The following is a 24,569-nucleotide window of genomic DNA, read 5'->3' as shown; positions in this document are numbered from 1 at the left end:
AGGAGAGATCTTTGTCTAAGAGCATCTTCTGCCTGCCTGCCATTTTCCCTGGTTTTTGGAGGCACTCAGGACCTCCTTAAGGCTGGGGTAGTCTTCTTGAGATTTCCCTCCTTTGCCATCTGAAATTTTAAGTTCTGCTTTAGGGATGTGCAGTGGAGACAAGGGTATGGTATCAGGATATTGAGCTTAAAGAGCAATTTCTCTCCATCCTTGGGTTTCATATAAACCTCAGATTCCAAAGTCTTCAGAGATTTCAAAGAAATATATTAGGAGTAGTGACATTCCTGGAGAAAATGGGTCCAGAGCAGACTGGTCTTTGCCAAAATTGCACCTAAGGTCTGTCCACCAGACTCAGCAGAGAGATGGATTGTCAGGAGCCAGGGAGCAAGAGACAGGGATGCTGGAGAGAGATGGAATATTTGACAGATGCTGACAGACCTCCTTATTTGCTAGCTCTGGAATTCTGTTCCACCCACCAGGCTGCCCTTAACCCTTCCCTTATAGTGCTCAGTGCTAATTAGTGAGTATCTGTCTTTGGGGAGACACCCAGGGGGCAAGTTGCATTGGGTGGATAAGAGGGTTGAGGGGGAGGAAGGGACATGAAGTAAGTGATGGAGGAGAATGGGTTGGAATGACTGGGATTTGAGCTGGAGTTCCATGATCACTGGGGTACTTGGAAAGCTTGGCAGGGGAAACTGTCCTGGCTGCAGATACTGGCTTGCTGGGAGTGAGTGAGTGGGGGGTGGGGTGGGAACAATATTGAAAGGGATTGAGTTCTACTGATTTAGGTGCTTACTTTAGGAGACTTGGTGAAATACAAGCCAATGACTTTATTGAGAACTTTCTATGTACAAAGAAGGGTTACAGGTACCATGAGGGGATAATAGAAGGACACACACTTTTTGTTCCCCTTCTATTTCAAGACCAGCCACATATCCTCCCTGGATTCATTGTACCAAATGCATCTATCTCAGGGATGGAAGGATCCACTGGTTAGTTTCTCCCAAGATCCAGAGGCAAAGCTCCCAAGCTTTCTGTTCTGCGCAACCCTAACCCCCTCCAACAAAGCACCTTCAGTGGGCCTCCTGCCACTCCTCACTCCTCTTCTCATAGAATGCTCCAGATACATAGATACCTGGCCTAATGGGACTTTGAATGCCCTCCCAGAATTTCCAATGGCTCCCAGGGGATGAACTGGGAAGGGGAGGGGCCAAGTCTCAGGGCCTGGCTGTCCAGCACAAGAGGCAGGGGAGGTGATCCGAATCTAAAGTCCTGGAGAATGTTAGATGAGAGTGCTGAAGTGAGAGCCCAAGGTACATCCTGATAGTCCAGTCATCCATCTTCCACATGAAAGTCTGCCTTCCCAGTCACCTTTACTCCCTCCCCACCAGCCTACTCCAGGAACTGCAGGGCAGCACTGGGAAGCAGAGAAGAGGACAGATAGGGACAAGGATAGGAGCAGGAAGAAAATACAGTAGATTCAAGCCACGCCTGACAGAGAGGGACCAATAAGGCAGAGCTGGTATGAACACCATGAAGAGTCTAAGAGACATAGACATGCAGTCAACAGAGGAAGACAATAGGCAGTGGAATGGAGAGACAGGGAGCCAGACCCAGAGACAGGAGAGGGGAAAGAGAGCAGCACCCAGAGAGCAAAGCAAAAGATCCAAGACAGTCAGAGAGATGCTCAGAGGCCAGAGATAACAGAGGCAGACATGGACTCAGAAACAGGAGTTTGACCCAACTTCAGGGCTCTGAAAATCATGGACCCAGAGCCAAAGACAGGCCCATGGACATGGGACCAGGGCTGAGGAGGTAGTCAGGAAAGTGCACACAGAGAGTGAGGGAGAGGGAGACAGAGAATGAAAAGGAAGAGGTGGGGACCAGAGGGGGAGGCAGTGAGAATGGGCAGGTAGAGGTTGCAGAGGGTGGGATGCAGACTCTGAGTCAAAGGCTCTGCTGGTGTGTGTGTGTGTGTGTGTGTGTGTGTGTGTGTGTGTGTGGCAGGAACACAACAATTCAGAGCTTCATACAAAACGGCAGAATCCTCTGGTTCTGAAGGAGATGCCACAACCCTCCTGAAAGACTGCTCTGAGCAGTGGAGGGGGAGGGGGAGAGAACAGAAACAAGATGAAAGTTAGAGAAAGAGTGAGATGCAGAAGAAAAGGCAGAGCCCCGACTGAGATCAGAGGGAGAGAAACTGAGAGTGCAACAGGGAGTAGAGAAATGGACAGAAGACAGAGGGAGAGAGTGGAGGAGAAGGAATATGATGGAGGCAGGCGTGCAGAGACACAGGGAAAGGGAAGGCGCCTCTCACTGCAGGAGGGAGAGAGAGGCAAGGAGAGAGACAGTCTGTTGAGAAGCACATGAGGGGAAAGAAGGAAACAAGCAAGGTACCTGTCTCCCCAGAGAGGCTGGGCTGGGATGAAACAGCCCTGTGGGAGGTGGGGAGGCAGTCAGTTAAGTGCTTTTTAGGGTGACCTTGCCTGTCTCTTGTTTTTAAATACAATGAATTTATTCCATGCTTCATGCATTTCAGAAGCGTGAGAGCACATACACACACATGCACACACACACGTACACACACAGGTATCCTGGGATCTCTAAATGAAAGCACTGACCCACTAGAGATGGATTCTCTCCAACTTCCTGCTTCCCTGACACTAAACCTCAAAGGGCAGTGTAGGCTCAGATGATGTCCCTGCTTGGGTTTCTTCCTCAGTTCCCTCCTTTCTTCTAGGGAGAAGAATCAGTGAGTCACACACTCTACCCTCAGTGTGTGCTGGGCAGTGAGGGGAGACCCAGAGCGAGGAGCAGGGGCCCTACCATGTGGGAACTCCTGGAAGCTGGTAAGATAAGGCTGAGAGCCAAGGCAGAGAGCTCTGGGTGCTCCCTAGCAAATGCTCTGGGTGCAAATGTTTGTGAGCTGAGTTGGTCAAGGGCAACTGGACCAGGCCCATGACTCAGATGATGGGAGACTGGCAATGACCAAGGAGGGAAGATGGAAGAAGACAAGTCTAGAAAGTTTCCTAGGAGACAAGGAGAATGATACTCATTTAGTTATTAAGGAGCAAGAAAATGGAGAGGAGAGGATCAGATAAGTCTGAGTTCTCAGTAAGTGTATGATATGGAGAATGTGAATGTGAACCAGATGAGGAGGAAGTGTGTGTGTGTGTGTGTGTGTGTGTGTGTGTGTGTGTGTGTGTGTTGGGGAAAGTGTGTTAGGGAGGGAGGCAAGGGATGGAGGAGGCAGGGTCTGCTGGAGAGAGGGGCAGAGAGCTTGGGCTGGGATGACCTGGAAATCCCACCTTCCAGGGGTGGGAATTGATAGTGGTAATATTGGGCAGTAATGTACACTGTGCCACAGTTGTAGCTCCACAGTGACTCTGGGCTGGGTAGACAAGATGCTGGGAAGTTAGGCTGACATCTCTGATATGTCCTTATATGCTGTGAGGCTGACTGAGCCTGGGCTGCATAGGCTAGTGAGCCATGGCGGGGGGTGGGGGGGAATACATCTACCAGGATCTAGACAGGTGGGGAAGAGGCCTCTGGGGTCAGGAGACAGAAAAAGGGAGAGGGATACAGAGATGGGGTGTGGAGGGGTAATGGAAACACTGAAGGCTTTGAAACCTTTATCCTGGCTATTCCCCTCACCCACCACTTCCATGGATTTAATTCTGTTTTAAAGCTCAAAGATCTTCAATAAATGATCTGGTTTAGCTTTTCATCTTCAGAGGGTAAGGTATGACTTCCCCACTTCCCAGATGAGGTCTAAACTTGGCCAAGCTCTTCTGGGCAGAGGATGCTGAGAAGGGCCCCAGGAGGCAGGTCTTTTGCCCTCTGTGGAGTAACTTCTCCCTCACACAACAGGCTCCAAGCCTGGGTGCTTCCCAGGGCAAAACCTGTAGGAAGGGGCACCACAGTGCAGTCATTTGATGCTTTGCTGTGCCCCTTCCTAGCTCTGTGACTTGAGGCAAGCTACTTAACCTCTCTGTACCTTAGTTTCATTATCTGTAAAATTGTAGCACTAATACCTGCTTCTGTAGCCTGGTACTGAGGATAAAATGAGATTTATGTAAATATTTATGTGTACATCTATAAATATTTGTAAATCTAAATGTACTAGGCATTTTAAATCATCTACATCTTTGTTATCTTTTCAGCTTATTCTCTCCAGACCTGCTGAGCACATCAACCTCCTGTCTCCCAAGCCCTTTGCACCCCAAGCTTCCGAATCTGGCATTTCCTTGTCTTTAATCTTGCTTTGTATTCTCCATGTCCATGTTAATCCTCCCTTCCATATGTCCCTCAACATTGGAAGGATCTGTTTACAGTATATTATCTCACATGTTTCATTTCTTCTTATTTATTTATTTATTTATTTATTTATGCATGCATGCATGTATGCATGCATGCATGCATGCTCTCCCAGGGTTTCTTGTTTTGTGTGTCTCTCTTCTCACATCCCAGATATGTCTTTTCCTCCCTTGGGATGCTTTCCTTACCCCTGGGCTGGGTTCACAGGGTGAGTCCAAAGAATGGACACTGAGAGGTGCAGACAGGTTGAGATCCAACAGGAGAGGGAGGTTTGGGGGATAGGGCAGCAAACTAGGCTTCTGGATTTGGGGCTCTTATATAGACTGTGTAATTCTTCAGAATATTTGCCTAACTAAAGGTTAGGGAGGAATTAACTTCCTAAAGTTTAGAGAGACTATATTTTGTTTCCTGACGTTGGACACATCATCTGGAGGTCCATCCCATAGGCAGAGAAATAGCAGCTAAGAGAAGGCTTTCCTTTTCCTTTTGGTTGTACATGTGTGTGTATGTGTTTCTCTGGTTCTAGCATTTAATAACCCTACCTCTAAGGAAATCCTTTCCAAATGTATTCTAAATTCCTTTTCCTAAAATTAAGTCCATCGCTTTAGTGGAGGCAGTTTCTCAAGTCCTCTGGTTTAGTGTGTTTCATCAGATGTGTGTCCATGGGGAAGAGGGAGGGTAAAGGGTAGAACTTGGAGAAGAAGTGTAATTACCCAGCTCCTGGTTTTAATTACATGGAAGCCCTGGACATTCTGAACTTTAGTAAACTTCTAAGTGTCTGTGGGGTGGGATGGACCTGGTGGGTTTTGCTCCCTTATCTTTTCTTCAGGATTTTCTGCAAGGTTCCCTCTCTGCTCTCTTTCTTGCTGCTAAGGAGACTCCTTGAGCTCTGGCTATAACCAGACATCTGGCCTTTGGGACATTCAAATATGGTGGTCAGGGAAGGGGGTGGGGAGGACGACTCTCCTTTAGATTGCTTGAGTTAATGTTCTTAGTGTCTCCACTGGCCCTGAGAGGAGCTGGAGGAGTCAGTCTTGGCAGTGCCGCAGGAAAGCCTGGGGAAAAAAGGCAGAATCGAGCTTGCCATGGCTAGTTGCTTCATCTCAGGTCCATTGAAACCTAGATTCAAGCATGTACACTGGCCTCAAAGTCACTGTTCTCTGCCTCAGTTTCTCCTTTTGTGGGTTTCATATGTATATTTGTGGGAGCTCTTTAGTGAAGAGCTGCTTCAAGGCCTACATCATAACTGCTCAGAAGGTATCTACGTTGTTGACCCCAAATTAATGGACAGTCACTAATGTGTTATTTGCTTATACTTTGCATGGTGCTTATTTAGCTCTCAATGCAGACACCATCCCAGACCTTACCCTCTTCTAACTCTTCTCCATGTGATCCCTAACCGTCCTGTCCCCAGCACTTTCTCCAGAGTTTTTCATCCTTGCCTGCCTGCTGCCTCGGTTTCTCTTTCTCCTTTGCCCCCACTCCCCCTTGCACTGGCTTCTCAAGCTACATTAACTCTGATAAGTTTAGGGGTGCACCTCAGGGGTCTTTTGATTGCAGCATTTTGGGGGAGAGTAGGGGTGGCAGTTTTCATATCCATGTAGGGGTTTTTGTATCCCCAGGTTGGCAATGGGAGGGAGTCAGGGGCAGTGATGGCAGCCGCTTCATCCTATCAGCTTCCTGGACACATCTACCACCCAGCAGCACCTGAGAGAGTACGGGGGCTAAACAAGTACCAGGTGAGACTGAAGAGGATCATAAAGCAAATATATGTCTTCTCCCTGGCCTGGGTCCCTCCTCCTGCTCCACACCTGCCTCCTTCTCTCTCTCTTGCTCCCTCCCCCCTCCTCCCAGAAACCTTGTGTCCTTCCTTCCTATTTTGCTTCTTTAACCTTCATTTTTGTCAGGCAGATCTGCCTGTCTATAGACCTTTCTGTTTCTCTGACTCCAGACATATTTTGGTCTGAGATTTTCAGAACTGAGTCTACCCTCAGCTCTTCCTTTTGGCTGTCTCCCTCCCTGCTTCCATTTCTCACTCTCTCACGTGTCTCTTGCCATCACACTTTTGAGTTTCACCTTGTGTGCCTTTTGGTTTCTCCATGCCCATCTCGTGTCTGTCTCCTTTTGGTGTCTTCCCACATCCCTGTTGCCTTTCTTGCCCCACCTTTTATCTCTCTTCCTTGCCTCTCTTATCTCTATGTCTTTCAACCTCTTCCCCTATCTCTGGCTCACACCCCTGCCTCCTCACCTCTTCCCTCCTCCAACCCATCAAGGTTCAGATACTTCATGTGAAATCACCTGGATGGGCCGCAACTACCAAGTCACCCCATGATGTACCCCTTTCTCCACGAGAGAATTATGGCCCCATTCTGTGTCCTTTGTATTCCCCAACACTGCACCCATTCTTTTCTTTACCTAGTGATTATTTTGGGGGTCCTGCAATTTCTCCCCAGCTACCCACTCTCTATCCAGTAGGCAGTGAGTAGCATAGGGTGAAAGGGGAACATATTGTCATTGGGACCAGATGCAAGGACAGGAAGACCCTCCCCCTACACATTTCTTTCCATCAAGCAGATGCACATCTGGGAAAATCCCAGCCAGAGGAAGGGGAAGGCAGCCTAGAACTGTTGGACAGACACAAATCAAACATCCAGATGCTCTCCTCCTACTGTTCTGTTATGGAAGCCATCCTTCAAACCCCTGACTGTCTCCTTTGCCTTTAGGAATTTTAGCTCTGTAGTCCTGGCTGGGCCACTCATCTACTACCCAGCTTAGTACCTGGAACAAAAGAAAGAGGTTCTCAATTAGTGCCCTTGGTCCATGCCTACTGGAGATGTGTTAGGGCAGGGTCATTGTGATTTGTAGGTTTTCCTCACTTGGGGGTTCTTCCTGAGGTCTGGAATAATTCTTTCTACTCTAATTTTAGTAATCTGTCTTAGTATAGTTAGTATAGATTTTGTCATGTAGAGACAAAATCTGCTACCCTTCTCTCCCATCCCTCCACCTCCACCCCAGTGTTTAAGGAACGTAATTTAGGGTTTAATGGAACCTCAGCAATATCAAGTAGAGAGGCAGTGGCACCTCTTTTTCTTTGAGGGATTCTTTGACCCATCATTGGTGTATTCAACCCTCAGTCTCTAAGTAGCCCCCCCCCTTCTCTATCTCTGACAAGTCTGCCTCTGTTTGAGGATTAACATTATAGGATGAAGGAGACACCTTCCTTTGATCACCATTTCAGGGTCTTGGAAGTCTGATGCTATGACTGTCTAGACCAGGAAGCTCCGTAGGCAGGGACTATATCTTTTCATTTATTTCCTCCAGCACAATGCTTAATGCATATTCAGTTAGAATGTGCTATGAACTCTGAATGACTGTCTCAGGAAATCCCTCAGGGTGAAGCTTAAGCCAGCTCTCTTTTAATTTTATTCCTTGAGTGATAGAAAACATGGGTGAGGAGACAGGGATGGATGGTTGTGATAGAGGAACCTAGTAGGAAATTCTGGAAGAGGCAGCTGGGGGAGGGGGGGATGTGGTGCTCCTATCTTTGTTCAAAGAATTGCTGAATGGGCTCTTTAGCTGGATCTGGGACTGGCCTCTGAATCACCACAGGCTGGGCTCCACCTGGCTCCCCCCCACCTCCTCCTGCCAATCAGCACTTTCTCCATACCCAGAACCCTAGAGAGTTTATTTACTTCTAAATTCACATCTTTTGCAAACAAAGTCTCCAATGAAGTCCCCTCATTTAAGTCCTCACTCCACCAACGCACCTAGATATGGCCCACTTGTCTCCCATTGGCTACTCCCAGCTTACCACCAGGACTGCAGCTAATCTATCTAGTGCACCCTTTCCCACTCTTTTCATGTATCCCGCCTCCCCAGTGGCCCCACCTCCTAGAGGGCCTGCCTACCAGGGCCCCTGCTAAGATCCAATCTAAGTCCTGATTCTGGCTTGCCAAGCTCCTTACCTCTCCCTGGGTTTGACTTGCACTTTCTTCTCAGGTCTTTCCCCTCTGAGGCAGAACAAGTCCATGGGTAAGTGATTTATCCTTATATAGAGCTGGCAAGAAAATGGAAACAGAGCCAGAGAGCAGGGCTGGACTTGGAATGCACCTGGCTATGGAAGCCTTGTGGGGTTTCTAGCCCCCATGGCTAGACTGTGGATTGCAGGGTGCAGACCAGAGGCCTTGTGCATTTGGGAAGACAACTAGGTTTGAGGGGTTAGAGTGATTTAGAGCCCTACACTCTGTTCCCCTCCTGACCACTGAGGTTCTCAGCTCTGCTGAGGAAAATATGAGTTAGGGGAGGTTATTCCTTGGTGCTTCTCCTCCAGAGTCCTTCCTACCTCTTTGTCCTGCCCTCCCTCCTGGCCTTTTTTACTGACCTGGTGCAGATCTTGGTTTCTTCATCTTTGTGTTTCCCACAGGGCACAGCACTTAGTCTACTTAGACATGCTCTTTGAATGAAGGAAGATTCTTTACCTGACTTTCCTGCCACCTTCATGTTTCTTTATACTTTCTCATTTGATATTCTGAAAGTCTCTATATCATATCTTCTTAGGGAGAGCATTGGTGTGGACTTTTCAGAAGAGCAGGTCCAGTGTGATAAGGTGGTTCCCCATCACCAAGCTCCAAGCTTAAGGAGCTAGATATCTATTTTTACAGCTGCTGGAGGTATCTCCCTGGCTTTCTTATCTAATTTTAAAAAGTTGTGGTAGGCATTGATTATAGGCTAGTTCAGGTTGTAAGAGGAAAGATTACTATGTTCCCTTGGGGTGTAGCTGCCTAGTGATCTTTAAAACATTTTATGAAGGCTTTTATGAAGTCTCAAATATATTGAGTCAATCTTGAATAAACCTTGAAATTTGATGGCTCTGTTCTTTCTCTTTGAATCTGTCAATTTTATGTATATGATAGGCATATTTGTTGATAGATAAAATGGGGGTGCTCAACACCCCCCAACCACCATGTACACTATGGGCTGTATCCTAGCACTAGAGCCAAGAAAACACTTCTGCATGCATGACACCCATTTTACTGATTATGTGTGGCAAATGTTTATTTTTATGTTGTCTTTCTCTTTCCCTCTAGCAGTTCTTGGGCAACTTCTCTCCATTATCAACTGATACATGTTATATGCTTCCAAAGGCAGATTCTCTTTAACCCTAGTTTAAGCAAAATCATGTGCAAAGGCCAATTTCCTTCACCAAGTATCTTCTGAATTGAAAATATGATTTTTGAATCATATTTTTTTGATGTATCCTCATCCATTTTTTCTTTTATTATCACTGAAATCACAAAGCATACTGGAAATCGGAAAAAAAAGTAGGGAAGAAAGATAAACAGTGTCCCTTGAAAAGTGTTGGTGGAGGCTCTTTGTTGTAGATTGTGTTTCCTGAGCTGGGGTGAGATAGATGGGTCTTGGTGGAGAAGTGATGTAAATCCATATTTGGATAACAACTCAGAATTTAGAGGCATGATACAACTTTCATGTGACTCAGATGATCTGGAGTCTTCCCTACAACAAACAAAACAATTAACTTTCCAAGAGAGATGGTGACAATGTGGAGCAGCCACCTAGGGCTGTGAGAAGAACCAAGCAAAATCTGTTGAGGAAGGACATAAAGAAATAGCTTAATCCTTACATGGGAGAGCAGAAGGACACGTTTGAAGATATGAAGGAATATAACCAGAGATAATCGACCTTTCCTAAGACACTTTGTGTGCATTGTATTACTGAGGGTACATGATGAGAGAAGGTACAAAGAAGAATAAGCCACGCACGGCCTCTGACCACTCACAACTGCTAGTCTGAAAGTGGAGATGGACTGTAGTTATAGTTGGGACCACTGGACAGATTTCTAGATTCTTGCTTACAAGGAAAGGAAGGCTTTGGGGGGAAACCAAAGGTTCCTTGAAAAAAAAATGAATGTGGATCAGTGCTCATTGTAGACAAAGGGAATCATATGTTACAGCTGTAATTTGGAAAATAAGGTAGAGAGGCATTTGGATTATAGGGATCATAGGGAGAAGTAGAGGAAAAATTGTATTTCACTGTTGAAATCAATGTATCACATAACTTTCTAATCCCTTAATTGCACTCCCTTCTCGGATTTTCCCAGCTCTCTTTCTGATTCTTGCTTGGAAATTCTAATTCTGATTATTCCTGGTAGCCCTTCTAGTTTCTGAAGACCTCTAGAAGCAGAAGCTCAGGCTTTTCTGATTTGTCAAGTTCATCATATGTTTTAGATAGTAATAGAAATGTTAAGAATTTCCAAAACTGGATTATGACTGAAACTACATCTGTAAATGTGTCAAAATCATGAATGAGAAACATTTCATTTCACTCTGTCTTCTCTACAGTTATCCCAGAGGGACTAAGAAAAGCTGCTTTGTTCACAACCATACAAGAATGATACTAGAAAATATGGAGTCTATACAGCCTCTAGAGAAGCTCTGGCTATCTGATTATTTATATAAATAATGGTGCAATGATACTAGTATGATGTCTGCATGTGTCAGGAAATCCATAGGTATTATGGAAAGTAAGCAAAATGTTTTGTTCTATGACTACAGAGATTTGGTTTACATCTGGCTGGTTGGATTTGGTCTACATACAGTTGGCCTGGAGCATGTTATTTTTCATCATGATGGGTTTTCACTGACTTGGAAATTCTGCCTCTGCCAGACTGGGAGGTGGTTTGAGAGGGGTAGTGCTAGCAGTAGTAATGTAGGTAGGTGAGTTGGAGGAGGTGGCTGTGTTTCTTCTTGGTCTAATGAGCAGACAGTTTGGAGACTGCCATGCTTTCTAGTTCAAATTTTGGTTGCACATAGTAATGTTTACTTGCAGAATTAGGGTTTGCAGCATTATTGAGTGATAATGAAGTAGGTTCTACCTTAAGGATTTTTTATTTTAGAAAGGAATGCAAATCTTCTTCCAGGTAACATGCAAAATGAATACAGAGCAAAGTAAGGTTCTAGATGGAGGATGCCTGGTAAGTGATCTGTTTGGTGAAGTTTTTCTCTGAAGACTCTTGGGAGATAAGATTGATACTTATTTTCTTTATTATGAGCTGAATTTGGTTACTTCAGATTTCTTGCCAACCTTTCAGGAAAGCTATGTTTCTCCAGGGAAAAAGTTACACATTTATTACTACTGAAATGGTTTCTCTCTCTTTTCCTCTTTGGCACAGACCAAGACTTATAATTATTATTATTGTTGTTGTTATTATTATTACATTTACATCTATATCTGTATTAATATCTATAACAAATATTTACCTGGATCTCTTTAGTTTGGCAAGCTGAATTTACTGGTTTAAGGTGTTTTGAAATTCGTTTTGTGGTTTTGGTGGGGGAGCATGGAAGGAAAGCCTGAAAGAGGCTCTAAGCTTTGGATCCTGGCCACACTGAAGATGTAGCTTGAACTGATATTTTCCTGGGAAACAGTTACACGTTTTGCCAACGTGGGGTAATTTTCACTTCTTCCATGAGGCTTCTCAGGCTCACCCATGGTGCACAAAAGATACTCACATTTTTTTAATTTAAATTCAAGTTAGTTGACATACAGTGTAGTCTTGGTTTCAGAAGTAAAACCCAGTGATTCAACTCTTACATATGACACCCAGTGCTCATTGCAAAAAGTTTCCTCATTAATGCCCATTACCCATCTAACCATTCTTCCCCCACCCACCTTCCCTCCAGCAACCCTCAGTTTGTTCTCTGTATTTAAGATTCTCTTATGGTTTGCCTCCCTGTTTTTATCTTAATTTTTCTTCCCTTCCCTTATGTTTATCTGTTGTGTTTCTCAAATTCCACATGAGTTAAATCATATGATAGCTGTCTTTTTCTGACTGACTTATTTTGCTTATTACACTCTGGTTTCATCCACATCGTTGCAAATGACAAGATTTCATTTGTTTTCATCGCCAAGTAGTATTCTATTGTGTGTGCATGTGTGTGTGTGTGCGTGTGTGTGTGTGTGTGTGTGTGTGTGTATAGATAGATAGATAGATAGATAGATATAGATAGATAGATATATAGATATATAGATATATACATGTATATGTACACATATACATATACATACACACACACACATCTTTATCCATTCATCGGTCAGTGGACATTTAGAGCTACAAGAAACAATCCTAAATTTTTTATGGAACTTCAAAAGACCCCAAATAGCTAAAGTAATATTGAAAAAGAAAACCAAAGCTGGAGGCACCACAATTTCAGACTTTAAGCTGTATTACGAAGCTGTAATAATCAAAGCAGTGTAGTATTGGCACAAAAACAGACATGTAGATCTATAGACTAGAATATAGAACCCAGAAATGTGTGTGTGTGTGTGTGTGTGTGTGTGTGTGTGTGTGTGTGTGTGTAAAACCAACTATCTTCGACAAAGCAGGAAAGAGTATTCAATGTAAAAAAGATAGTCTCTTGGGGCGCCTGGGTGGCTCAGTCGGTTAAGCATCCGACTTCGGCTCAGGTCATGATCTCGCGGTTCGTGAGTTCAAGCCCCGCGTCGGGCTCTGTGCTGACAGCTCAGAGCCTGGAGCCTGTTTCAGATTCTGTGTCTCCCTCTCTCTCTGACCCTCCCCTGTTCATGCTCTGTCTCTCTCTGTCTCAAAAATAAATAAACGTTAAAAAAAAAATTAATAAAAAAAAAAAAAGATAGTCTCTTTAGTAAATGGTGCTGGGACAACTGGATAGCAGCATGCAGAAAAATGAAACTGGACCACTTTCTTACACCATACACAGCAATAAATTCAAAATGGATCAAAGACCTAAATGTGAAATAAGAAACCATCAAAACCATAGATGAGAAAACAAGCAGCAACCTCTTTGACTTCAGCTTCAGCAACTTCTTACTTGACCTGTCTACAGAGGCAAGGGAAATAAAAAGAAAAATAAACTATCGGGACCTCATCAAGTTACTCACTTTCTTGCCGCCAGTGGAAAATGTGGTCCTTCCTACTCTTACCTTCCATCAAGTAGGAAGCCCTCTGTGATCTTGACATGCCCTTGTGTTGACTGTTGCTTTTTGCTTTAAATACCCTTCCTAGTTCAGTTTATGTATCTTTTATGTATTTTGGAAAGCTATGAATTGTTCACAAAAAGCCTGTATTGTACATTCCCAGAAAGTGAATTCTCTTTTTCCCATCATTATCTTGCACTGTGTGTAACTGAGTGCATGATGGTTTGGGGGTAATGTTGATTGTGTTGATAATTATGGGGGAATGTTGCATTTCCTTGAGTTCTTTTGCGCGAAGAATCAGTGTGGTGCATGGATTTTCTAATTTGGAATTTGTGTATTTATTTATTCTTAGTTGAAATCTGATCTTTAATAAATTGAACCCAGACTTTCTCACTTAGAAACATCTTGTGGTTTCAGCTTGGGAAACCATCCAATTTCTCACTTTAGACCCTACCCAAGTACATAGAACCCAACTGTGTAATTATTTATAGACAGTACAAGAAAAATGGTAGCAAATACAGGGCATTCTTTTCTCTGGGAGCTTACACTATAAGGGCATTTCATGGATACTTCCCTATCCTCCTGAATGAAGTCCTATTCTACACACCAGTCAATGATTTGACTATATTCCCACTCCTCTCTTAAGCAGGTTAGCCTCAAATGTAGTTATTGCAGTTTGAGTATTGTGTCATTTTGCCTAATGTCAAAGCACTAGGTGACTTTTTTTCCAAATAAATTAAAATGGTGGAAGTAATAAGATTCTGTGTTGTCTGTCTGTTCAGTTGTCTCACCTCAGGGGATGACACTGGTGCAAACCATGATCAGTTGACTTTGGTTACTTCCTTTGTGCTTTAACTTTGTTGTGGTGAAGGAAATTTGGGCCTTAGTTTTTGTGTCAGATCTCTGACACCACTAAACTGGGCTGTAGATCCTGAGGTACTTCCTTGGCTGTGGCCAGTTAATTCTTTGTACCTCAGGATTCAGCTGGGGAAGGAAAGGCAAGCTGAGGGCATCATCAGGTAGAAACTCTGTTCCTCAGCTCCACCTCGCCACCTACTACTTATACTCTCTAACTGGGTTTTCTTCCAATGCAAAGTTCTAGGCCAGTGAGTTTACCACTGGAGATTAGTGAGGGGAGAACAGGGGTCAAAGAGAGCACACTGGAGAGATCATATATCTATTTATAGGTGTGGACAAAGAAGCTTCCAGAAGGAGGGTCCATTGAACAGGGTTTGGAAACAGTGTGTTCTAGGAAAAGAAGGACAATCTATGAGGGCTGCTGCCAATGCCAACAAGATGTGCATGTGTGGGGAAAGATTTGTCCTGTTCAAGCAGGAGCCACAGAAAAGTTTAGTAGTAGGAGTAAGTGCTATAAGAACAGTGAAAATAAAACCCTGGAAATACAATCTTAGAAGTTTGGATTTGATAGAGAGCAGGAAACTCAGGTGTGTGTGTGTGTGTGTGTGTGTGTGTGTGTGTGTGTTTAAAACTTAAATAAAGTGTTATTTTTTCCAGGAGGGTAGAGAATAGCCACACTTCAGTTATCTGCTGAATGTAGTCATCAGGAAGAATGTGAATTAGGGCTTTATCCTGCTTCAAAGGCAGCACTCTCTGATGGCTGCTGGGTGAATCTGAGTGACAGCTGTGAGGATCTCATTGTTCTGAGTTACCAAATTTATGGACTGAGAGGGGGTATCAGGGAGTATGGCATGAGGCTGGCCCTAGATATGCAGTATTTGAAAACCATAGAAACCTACTAGGTAGGGTCTAGTGTGGACATGGTGCTAAATGTCTAAGTGACTTCATGTCAGCTGAATTGAATTTAGGGTAAGGTTGGTGATCCCCAAATATCTGAAACCAATGAGTTCACTTGGAATTTCTTAGATTTATTACAAATTTTTATGCAATTTCCCTGAATAAAGTCAGGATTCTTAGAGGCTAGTTTGTTAATTCCTTTATTTCTGGACATATTTGGGATTTTCTTCCTATTGAAACTAACATATAGAGGCAATCCTTTATCTTTTCTGTTGATCTTCCTATACTTACAGCATGTTCAGAATACTGATTATTCCTTACCTCAAGTTATTCATGAATAATTTTAAAAAAATAATGAGGATATCAAAAAATAGACAAGGAGGTCTTACCGATACCTGATGTCCATTGGTCTTTGTGATTCTTTCCATTGGTGACTAATAAATACTAACGTACTCTGTGCTGGGAGCTCAGGGTTGGTCACAAATAAGGGGCAAAATATATATTATACTAGGTCAGGTCTCTAGTTGTCAACAACCAAGCCAGAATGATCAACCTGACATAACTAAAATCCTTTTCACTAGAATCACCCTGCAATTTTAGCTCTGGAATTGGTTTAATCATATTTTGGAGTGACTGGGCTAGCTGTAATTTTTCTGGTACTTGTTCTTCTGGATTAAGGATAAACAGAAGATTGCCATTCTCTGGAAACCATTCCCAGTCTATTTTTGATTGGAAGCCAAGACTGGAGAACAAATGGCCAGGTGAATTAGGAAGCTTAAAAAAATGTTTTGTTAAACTATCCTCATTAAACTGACACCTGCTTCCTACCCTCCTTTGTCCCAGTTGGGGCTGTTCTTTATGACATATTTTTTCCTAATGGTGGAAGCTGGTAGCATCTGGAAGCCACAGATGTTGGCTGAGGTTTGGGAAGGCCAAACCTATAGTTATTTAGGTTATCAGGAAAATTGTAACCATCTTTCTGCCATTGGGCTCCCATTTTAGAAAATGTCTGCTCCCCACCCCATCTTCCTTTACATAATGAGAATCAAGGTTTCATTATTTTCTCTAACACTCTCTAACTGCACTACTGATAGATCTTTTTATTCTTAAGTATGAGGCAGTGACCAGAAAATATTTGGAATAGAATGATAAAGAAATAGGATTATGAAAGTAGTCTCAGGAGGGGGACTTATATTTGCCATTTAGGGATCTATTATCCTCTATTTCCACTAAACCCTAAACAAATGGGCATGGGCTGAAGTTTCAGGCAGGAATTACAATTAGCTGTAAAATCATATCTGGGAACTATTGGAGTAGGCTAAGGGATGCTTTGGCATCTCTCTTGGCATCTAAAAGCATAGTCTGGAGACATTTTGGCCCTAGATTAGGTTTGGATTTCAGCAAGACATGGTTTAGATGTAGCTTTCAGATTTAATGGTCCCAGTAATTCTAACTCTGTCCTATAAGTATGTATTTGAGAGGAGAAGGAAGACATTGGCATAGGGTAACCTGGGCAAAAAAATAAGAACTGGGTCAAATATTCCCTTAATAGCCATGCCCTAGAGTCTTGATTCTTTGTGGAGGTAGGGTGCTGCCTTTGAAGCAACAAAGAGCCAAGTTCAAATTCCAAGTTCAAATACTGGCTATATGAGCTGGGTACAGTTCTCTCAGTCTCTCAGTCTTTAAAGTAGAGTAATAATACCTATGCCATTGGGCTGTTATTGGGATAAATGTGTACATTACTCACAGCTCAACAAATCTGGTTCTTTTCTTACCCTCTCTCCATATATCTCTAAACCTTGCACATATACATCATACCCCTATTTGCCAGATACCATTTTTCTCTGCCTTCAGTCTCTGCACATGTTTCCCAATGCCTCCAGAGTTCAAGTCTAGGGCCTTGGTTTATTAGTTTGTGTTAATTCCACGAAATGACAATAAGACTACGGAATTTTTACAACCATACTAACATGAACCAAGATTGTGATTTCTTTCCAGGCACTTTTTTTCTGACAATTTTGGTTGTAAATCAAAGAAAAGGGAGTTCTATATTACCCACTATTCTGATATAAAGGTCCTGATTTGTGGTTAGAACATTCTGGGTAGGAATTAGCTCCAACCAAAGGTGATGACAAGCTTGTTTGTAAAGGACATTCAGAGAAGGAGAATCCATAACACTTACTGCTCAGACATTCTTTTATTCCTCCTACCTTTTTAGATTGAAAAATATCAAACCTACAGAATGTTGCAAGAATAGTATAATTAACACCCATTTATCTTTTACCAAGATTGAGCAACTGTTAACACTTTGACATATTTGTTTGCCCACTCTAACGGGGTGTGTGTGTGTGTGTGTGTGTGTGTGTGTGTGTGTAAAATATGATCCTTATTCAGTTTACTAACTGTGCATTTTTAGGTAGAATGTTTCTCCTTGATTCAGGTTCAATCCATGGTTTTGCATTGCATTTCATTGTCACATCTCTTTATTCTCCTTTAATCTGCAACAGTCCTTCAGCCTGTCATTCCTTATATGGACAGTTTTCAACAGCACAGGTGAGTTCTTTCATAGAAAGTGAACTTTCTGTAGAAAGTTGTTTGTAGACTGATCATTTTTATCATCAGATTCAGGTTACACATTCAGGGCACGAATATTACATAAGAACATGTTAAAGACAATGAGTGCCATATAGGAAAGGAACATGTGTTTTTCCTCCATATTGTGCTTGTAATATCAAACGCTAGTATGGGCAATTGGAAGGTGCTTAATATTTTTTGAATGAATGAATGAGTGAATGACCCAAGACTTTCACTTCCATTTAGGTCTATTATTTTTATTCTTGAGGAAAGAAGGAGGAGTAGACTTCTCCTATATCCTAGTCCTGTTTTATCATATGTTTGAAGAGTTAAAGGTAACCTGGGACCTCTGTAATGATTCCACAGAGAGAGGAAATGAGATGAGACTATGATGTAAGGCAAGCTGTGGAGTCTCTATCCTGGGGGTGGGTGGTGATGATAGTATGTTGAGAGTGGAAGATGAATAAGGTGATCCTCAGCTGGAGAGTAACACAACACACAAAATCTAGGAGTACATGGCCTGTGTCCTTGCTGATAAAAATTAGTTATTTATGTTTCCATATTTTACTATACTTCCCTTCCCTAACCCCAATTTGAATCCTAAGACTGTCATAGTGAATATCAATTTCTGCCCTTCCTCCTTTCCCATCAGGGATAACCCATAATTCTCTCCTTCTCTACCCTACATCTCCCCCACTTCCCACACATGCAAGGTGTATTTTCTAACATTTATAAACAATGGTTTTTGGCCGTTCTCTCCAGCCTATTTGTTAATGAGGATGTGTATAACTCCTCGGACTTCTCATTTTGATGTAGAGCTTTCATTCCTGTCCTGAGGGGAAGTGAAGTTATGACGGGTACTCTATGCGTCTCAGAAATGTGGTTTCAGGCTTTCTTTGTGGGCCATCTCTCTTCAGCTCTGAGCATCTCAGACATTTCTGTCCTTCCTGAGGCATCTGGGGCTTGGGACTGGATTCCTCTATTTAATTCTGCAAGGCTTTGTGAGTGCCTGATGCACATGGTTCCTGCCCCCTTTCTGAGAGTCCATCTACCCCTGTCTTTGCAGTCCTTAATTTCACCTAGATCTAGAAAATAAACTCCCTTTATCTGCATGTCAGCTCTTGATTATCCACAGTACGGTGGGAAAAAAAAAAAAACTAAAAGAGTGAATGACACTAAAATGACTTTTGTTTGATATTTAAGTGATGGACTCCTGCCTAGAGATACTCTAGAAAGTGAACAGCTTCAGTGAAAGCAGTCTGTCATATTACTCTTCCATAGGTGGCTATATGGTATCTCTGCTTTGGCATGTAGGGAGAGGCAGAGGCAAGAACACAGCTTATTCAGCCCTCATGGTGTTGTCAGAAGCCCCAGACATCTATTGAGAACTCTGCAAAACTTGTCTCCACACCTTGTTTTCAAACTCTGGAGGAGGCCTTTCCTTAGTCTGAGAACACAGTACTTAGTTCACATAACAGGAAAATCAGTGGGCAACCTATGAAACTATCACTTTTTCTAGGGTTTCCATCTCACCTAGAGTCAAACGGCCAAAGTCCTCACAGTAACTCTCAGACCCTACCTGAAGGATCAGGCTTCCTGCTTTCTCTCTGACCTCATCCCCTACTGCTACCCCCTCACTCACTCTGTCCTGGCCCACAGGCCTCCTTTTTATTCCTCAAAATAACCTCTTAGTATCACTTCACACCCGTTAAGGTGACTGCTATTAAAAAAAAAAGTCAGAGGATAACAAGTGTTGGTGAGGAAGTAGAGAAAGTGGGACACTTTTGCACTGCTGGCAGTACGATGATTTCTCAAAAAATTACCTACACAATTACCATATGATCCAGCAATCCCACTTCTAGGTATACAGCCCAAAGAATTGAAGGCAGGGACTCAAAAAGATATTTGCAAACCCATGTTCATAATAGCATTACTCAAAACTGCCAAAAGGTGAAATAACCCACATGCCTATCAGTGGATGGATGCATAAGCAAGGTGTGGGATATATACACAATGGAATATTATTCAGCCTTACAGAGGAAGGGCATTATGACACATATTACAATGAATGAACCTTCAATATATTATGCTAAGTGAAATAAGCTGGCCACAAAAGGAAAATATTGCATGAATCCACTTATGTGAAGGAAGCCCATTTCAACACCCAGACCAAAACACACCTAGCATCTATCATCATTTATTTGATTTGTGTGTGTGTTTTGTTTTTAATATTATAATAATAATTTATTTTAATTTAAATTTGGTGAGCTCTTTATAGATTTTGGATACTAGCCATTTGTCCGATATGTCATTTGCAAATATCTTTTCCCATTCCGTCGGTTGCCTTTTAGTTTTGTTGATTGTTTCCTTTGCTGTGCAAAAGCTTGTTATCTTCATAAGGTCCCAGTAGTTCATTTTTGCTTTTAATTCCCTTGCCTTTGGGGATGTGTCAAGTAAGAAATTGCTGCAGCTGAGGTCAGAGAGGTCTTTTCCTGCTTTCTCCTCTAAGGTTTTGATGGTTTCCTGTCTCACATTCAGGTCCTTTATCCATTTTGAGTTTATTTTTGTGAATGGTGTAAGAAAGTGGTCTAGTTTCAACCTTCTGCATGTTGCTGTCCAGTTCTCCCAGCACCATTTGTTAAAGAGACTGTCTTTTTTCCATTGGATATTCTTTCCTGCTTTGTCAAAGATGAGTTGGCCATACGTTTGTGGGTCTAGTTCTGGGGTTTCTATTATATTCCATTGGTCTATGTGTTTTTATGCCAATACCATGCTGTCTTGATGTAAATCATCCTCATTTTGAAAGATAGCCAAAGAAAGACTAATTCTCTTGAAAAACAACCCAATTTTAACAAAATTGGCCTAATAAGTTACATAAGCTCAGCAAGAATAGTGATTGACCTTATAGATTCTTTCAAACATGCTTTGCTTGAACTTTTCATAAGGGATCTCTAGATTGAACTTTCAATAGCCTCTCAAGGACAGAAGCCAAGACACATACCTACTATCAGACTTGCCTACAATACCTGTAGTTTTGGATGAATTCCTCTTCTTGAGGTCCCTCAAATATACAGAAGTTTCCTGCACCTTCCAGGAAGTGAGATTCTTTACTCACCTGGTAAGGCTGCCTGGAGCTCCATAAGCAAGGTATCTGGCTAACATTTCCAAGGGGCTTTATTGGCTCCATAAAGTCAACCTTAGTTCCTTTAAACTGTCTGGTCATATCTGAGTCTGCGCACGTCTCTCTCAAACATGACATTCTAATCAAAGCCTTGGTAAAGTAACCAATTTTTCCAATGGTGTCTTGTTACAAAGAGAATACATTCTTATTGAAGTTATGTAAACAACTGCAATTGCCATGAAAGAAAGAATACTCACAGTTTCCGAACTCTGGAGGGTTCAGTTAGAGAGAAACTTAAATGTTTCAATTGTTCACAAGAATATTTTGTCATGTTTCTGTAAGTCATAGATACCTTAAGAGAAAGTTTCCTTAAATCTGGAAAAGCCAACATTAGAGAATCAGCAATGTTTCAAAGGAGAGTCCTAAAAACTATAACCATATTCCTCATTTCATTCAATCCCACATTACTAATACTTGTTCTGTTTGAATGCAGCTTTTCCATTAGTACCAGAAAGTATTAACCACTTTAGTTTTATGATTTTAAAGATATCAAAATCCTGTATTTGTCAAAAGTTCTTTTCAATAATCTCATTGACAGTGAAACACATTTTTCAAGAGCTCAAAACAATAAGTGACAAGATTCAAAAATAGACATGATTCAAGATCTGCTGAAAATTCACTAACAATACAGTTGACAAGAAAATCTTGTCATTTCTGTGACACACACCATTTTAATTACTAGAATGTCAAGTGATAACTCTATACCAGGACATATTATAACTTCAGAAATTCGATATATTTTCTAGAGCAGTTCTAGCATACGCCCATAGAGTACAACCTAAAAAGGTTTATCATCATTTTGTTGGATGATGCTTCCCATATAATTTAACATAAAAAATAAACAAGCCTAATTAGTGGAAAAGGTTTCATTTAGAATGCAAATCTGGGGAAGTTTGTTCAAAACCTCAGAAAGTTCAAAGCACATATCTAAATAGGATTACAAATCATTACAAAACTTAGTATTTAATTATGTATTTAACCAAACTGGCAGTAAGAGGGCCTACAGAAGTCTATAGTTGTTAACAAATCTTAGCTCCTTTAGTATTGAAAAGACTTAGATCTCTTAAGTAATCAAAGATCCAATAAAACAAAACATAGAAAGCTTGGTTTTCTGAGAAAACAAAGAAAAGAAAAAACAACAACTTTGTTTACAATTCTTTTTTTTTCTTTTATTTTTTATTTTTAAAATTTTACATCCAAATTAGTTAGCATATAGTGCAATAATGATTTCAGGAGTAGATTTCTTAGTGCCCCTTACCCATTTAGCCTATCCTCTCTCTCACAACACCTCAAGTAACCCTCAGTTTGTTCTCCATATTTATGAGTCTCTTCTGTTTTGCCCCCTGCCTGTTTTTATATTATTTTTGTTTCCCTTCCCTTATGTTCAGCTGTCTTGTCTCTTAAAGGCCTCATATGAGTGAAGTCATATGATTTTTGTCTTTCTCTGACTGACTAATTTCACTTAGCATAAAAAGCTTCTGCACAGTGAAGGAAACAATCAGCAAAACTAAAAGGCAACCGAGAGAATGGGAGAAGATATTTGCAAATGACATATCAGATAAAGGTTTAGTATCCAAAATCTATAAAGAACTTATCAAACTCAACACCCAAAAAACAAATAATCCAGTCAAGAAATAGGCAAAATAGGGCGCCTGGGTGGCGCAGTCGGTTAAGCGTCCGACTTCAGCCAGGTCACGATCTCGCGGTCCGTGAGTTCGAGCCCTGCGTCAGGCTCTGGGCTGATGGCTCAGAGCCTGGAGCCTGTTTCCGATTCTGTGTCTCCCTCTCTCTCTGCCCCTCCCCCGTTCATGCTATGTCTCTCTCTGTCCCAAAAATAAATTAAAAAAACGTTGAAAAAAAATTAAAAAAAAAAAAAGAAATAGGCAAAATACATGAATAGACACTTCTCCAAAGAAGACATCCAGATGGCCAACCAACACATGAAAAAATGTTTACAATTCTTTAGCAAAAGCAGACCAACAATCCAAGAAAACTTTGTCTTTTATTTTTTTATTTTATTTTATTTTATTTTATTTTATTTTATTTTATTTTATTTATTTTTAAAAATTTACATCCAAATTAGTTAGCATATAGTGCAACAATGATTTCAGGAGTAGACAGGGAGGGTGACAAAACCGAAGAGACTCATAAATATGGAGAACAAACTGAAAACTTTGTCTTTTAACAGAGAGTAAAGCAGATTTCAAACTTATACCAGTGTGCTTTCAAAATACATTTCACTCCCTCTGTGTAACTTTTTTTTTTCTTCCAGTCTGAGTCAGTCCTGAAGTCCAAAGCCTTCCCTTCACAAACCTTCTACAATTTTTTTTCTCATTCATATTTTGCCCTAAGCTTTTTGTTTCTACATAACAGTCTCATTTTAAGACAAGATTACTTTGTTTTACCTCAACAAACATGTATTCTCATTTCTATACTTTCCTTACACGTCAAATTTCCTACATACTGAACTGATTTCCTTATAATTTATATCAGTCTTGATGACATTTAGCAGAATTTTAACACTTAGAAACCTTAATCTCCAGAGAATATTAAACAGTAACCAATTGTGAACCGTCTGTTTCACAAGAATTCTTTAGGCTGGAAATTTATGAACACATTTCATAATTTCTAGAGACATGTGCTTCTCCATAGTATAATCTTTTAGTAAAGCACAAAGCACGTTTACCAACAGACCCAGGTAGCTTCAGTTTCTCCATAATAAGAAGCCAAAGCAGGTAAACCACGTTCAGTAACCAATCTTGTAGTGTTCTATCCTTTCTGGAAAAGACTTAAATGTCCAGTGGATTCAACCCAATTTATCATTTAATTTAGCACAACTTTAAAGTTTCAGTTTACCAAAGATTTTGAAAACTATAAGCCCTTTTTTAAAGTTTCTTTGTTTGTTTGCTCATTTGTTTATTGAGAAAGAGAGGGAGAGAGAGAAAATGCATGACCAGGGGAGGGGAAAAGAGTGAAGGAGAGAGAGAATCCCAAGTAGGCCCCGTATTATCAGTGCAGAGCCAGATGCAGGACTGGATCACACAAACTGTAAGATCATAACCTGAGCCAAAATCAGGAATCAGATGCTTAACTGACTGAGCCACGTAGGCACCCCAAGCTATAAACCTTTTTATTTAATCAGTCTAGTTGTTCTTACCAATTACCCATGAAAACTATGAGACAGACACAATTAACCATCATTTAAATCACCTTTCAGCTGCCAAAGTGCAACAGAAATAACAGGAGCTCATTTGATCTTTATTAAACCTCAGTAGAATAAAAGTTTTATACTTAATGCTGATAAACTCTAAAGATGTGTCTATTTTAATTAATCCAATAAACTTAAATCAGCTTTAATACAGAATGTGTTGCACGTGTCACCACCAAAAGTCAATTAATTTGTTCCCCATTGTCAATTTTTACCTGGGGGTACCTATGGGGAAATCTGGAGTGGTGGTTTAAGTCCAGGAGATTCCGTAGACTTCTTTAGGTTGACTTGGGAGGGAATTAGTTTAAGTTTTATAAGGAAGGGGCTCAACATTTTGGGGTGCTTTTTTTGTGATAGTGAAGATAGGAAGAACAGAACCCTATTGGGTCCTAGGCAGCTAGGATGGAGCCATTTATGTACAACATGCCAATGGTGGTGCCAAAATAGGAGTAGGAAGAGGAAGAGGAGGGGGAGGAGGAAGGGGAAGAAGGGGGGAAGGAGGAAGCAGAGGACCAAGGATGCATCCTGAAAGGTCAGAGGGAGGTCCAAATCTAAAAT

General features: G+C 41.6%; 1 protein-coding gene, 1 long non-coding RNA gene and 2 pseudogenes across 5 annotated transcripts in view; all 4 read left to right on the top strand.

Annotated features, from left to right (window-relative positions):
* The window catches only part of LOC145715613 (uncharacterized), a 338,798-nt gene extending 332,720 nt beyond the window's left edge, over positions 1–6,078 (top strand). The window contains exons 4-5 of the long non-coding RNA XR_014137941.1: positions 2,741–2,849; positions 5,940–6,078. This is a non-coding gene — a long non-coding RNA (uncharacterized LOC145715613). The remainder of the gene's footprint in view (positions 1–2,740; positions 2,850–5,939) is intronic.
* A 2,183-nt stretch (positions 6,079–8,261) lies between these two features.
* LOC132694627 (cationic amino acid transporter 3 pseudogene) overlaps positions 8,262–24,569 on the top strand; it is a 51,903-nt pseudogene continuing 35,595 nt past the window's right edge. The window contains exon 1 of the transcript XR_013556842.1: positions 8,262–8,349. The product of XR_013556842.1 is annotated as a cationic amino acid transporter 3 pseudogene (transcript). The remainder of the gene's footprint in view (positions 8,350–24,569) is intronic.
* Positions 8,314–24,569, top strand: part of LOC132694621 (cationic amino acid transporter 3 pseudogene) — a 90,460-nt pseudogene continuing 74,204 nt past the window's right edge. For both annotated transcript variants that reach the window (XR_013556838.2, XR_013556839.2), the window contains exon 1: positions 8,314–8,349. The product of XR_013556838.2 is annotated as a cationic amino acid transporter 3 pseudogene, transcript variant X1 (transcript). The remainder of the gene's footprint in view (positions 8,350–24,569) is intronic.
* LOC132694622 (uncharacterized) overlaps positions 8,872–24,569 on the top strand; it is a 205,100-nt gene continuing 189,402 nt past the window's right edge. The window contains exon 1 of the transcript XR_014137938.1: positions 8,872–8,987. The gene's annotated coding sequence lies outside the window, so the exon portion shown is untranslated. The remainder of the gene's footprint in view (positions 8,988–24,569) is intronic.

The sequence above is a fragment of the Panthera onca genome, chromosome B4 (assembly GCF_046562875.1).
Source record: "Panthera onca isolate mPanOnc1 chromosome B4, mPanOnc1 haplotype 2, whole genome shotgun sequence".
NCBI classification, from domain to species: domain Eukaryota; kingdom Metazoa; phylum Chordata; class Mammalia; order Carnivora; family Felidae; genus Panthera; species Panthera onca.
Note: the sequence above shows the minus strand (reverse complement) of the source record. Positions and strands in the feature narration are given on the sequence as shown.